The sequence below is a fragment of the Echinops telfairi genome, unplaced genomic scaffold (genome assembly GCF_000313985.2).
Source record: "Echinops telfairi isolate 266 unplaced genomic scaffold, ASM31398v2 ScPeMD7_7467;HRSCAF=8505_1, whole genome shotgun sequence".
Classification (NCBI taxonomy): domain Eukaryota; kingdom Metazoa; phylum Chordata; class Mammalia; order Afrosoricida; family Tenrecidae; genus Echinops; species Echinops telfairi.
The window spans coordinates 11,567,734-11,569,648 of NW_022111368.1; positions in this window are offsets into that span (position 1 = coordinate 11,567,734).

Genomic DNA, 1,915 nt, shown 5'->3' on the forward strand with positions numbered 1-1,915 from the left:
AGACCCTCAAGGAGATGCATTGACACAGTGGCTACAACAACGGGCTCAAACATAACCATGGTTGTGAGTACTGGCAGCATCACCTGGGGTTTTCTTCCGTTGTACACGCTGTAGCGATAAGTCTGATTCAACTAAACAGCACGTAACCATAACCACCACCACCAACAGATTCCCAAAACATACGAACATCCATTGCTGTTCCCTAAACCTTCTTGCTCACAGTGTTTATGCTATGGTAGCAGTAGTAAACAATGACAAACTGAAAATGAATGATCCCACGTAGCTTTTGAGTCTGTATATTTGCTGGGTGATTTCTTCCTCCCTTCCTCTTGCCCCTCCCATCGCACCCTCCCTCAGCCTTTGAGGCTGAGCACTTGGCCAAGATGTTTCCATCTGCAGATGTCAGCAGACGAGGAACGACACGGCTGGGATTTTATCATGGTTTCCCAAGTCCACACACTGGCCTTGCTCTGCTTTCTATTTGGGTTGCAGACATTTCTAAATGCAAACACACCTTGGCACATCACACACACACCACTGTCGTCAACCACAATCAGATTGGAGAAGGGAAACACCAATTTTGTCCATGAATGTCCTGCTTTTCACAAGCATTGTCAGTCGCTCTCATCTGACCCTATTTTCTCTTTCAAGGAAGCACATTCTAAGCATGGGGGCTAAATTGTTCACGATGGTGCGGAATTGTGTTTCAAAGACCTCTTCAAATCTGGTGGTGCTTTTCTGGCCAATCTGTGGGAGCTTGCCCCCAGGAAGTGGGATTCCCGGTGCAGAATTTGGGTAAGTTCAGAAAGTGAGGCATGGTGACTGTGCTTTGCAATGTCTTGCGAGGGTGGCAGGAGCTGGCTCCAAGCTCCGCTGGTGCCCAGGTGCTCAGGAGGACGCTGTAAGTGACAGCTGTGTGAGTACTGGGTTTCAGCACTTGCTCGATCACCACTGTTAGGGGACCTCAGATTCCCACTTCGTTTCTTGACATCTGATTCCTCCCTTTAGAAAATGTTACCCTCCCTGCTCGCTCAGAAAGTAGCCCTGGTAGCACGAGGAGTCCTGATCTCGTAGAGGTCATGCACAGGGCTTCTCAATACAAGGTCGGCATTTCAGATCTGCTCTCTGCTTCAAGGGAGGAAAATGTGGCCTTCTACTCCCATCAACAAGTACAGTCTCAAATACCCACATGGGAAGTTCTACCCTGTCCTATAGGGTTGTTGAGAGGAAGAATCAACTCAATGGCAGGGAATTTTGGTTATGAGTTTGCTTTCTCTTCAAAGATCCTTGGTTGCATTGGGGGTTTTGTGGGATAACAATGGCTAACTACAAGGTCAGCAGTTTGATCCAACCAGCCACCCCTCTGGAGAAATATGAGGCTTTCAACAACATTGGACACTCACTATCTTAGAAAACCCACAGGGGAAATTCTACCCTGTCCTGTAGGGTCACCATGAGTCAGAATTGATTCTATGGCAGTGAGTCTGGTTTTCTGTTTGGTTGGTTGATTGGTTTCCTCATAGGATATCAGGCCTGAATGGGAGATAGGTGCAGTATAGCATGGATGAAACATACAAGTTTCCTCTAGTTCCATAATGCCCCCCCCCACTATCATGACCCCAGTTGGACCTTACAAATTTGGCTAGACCATAGCATGTACACTGGTATACATAAGAGCTTGAAACACTAGGAATCAAAGAAAGATAAATCCCTCAGGACCAATAATGCGAGTAGCGATACCAGGAGGCCAAGGGGAAGAGGGGGGGGACTGATCACAATGATTGATATATAAGCCCCTCCCAGGGGTATAAACACAGAAATGTGGATCAAGGGAGACAGCAGTCAGTGTAAGACATGAAAATATAACAATTTATACATTATCAAGTGCTCATGAGGGAGGGAGATGGGAGGGGGG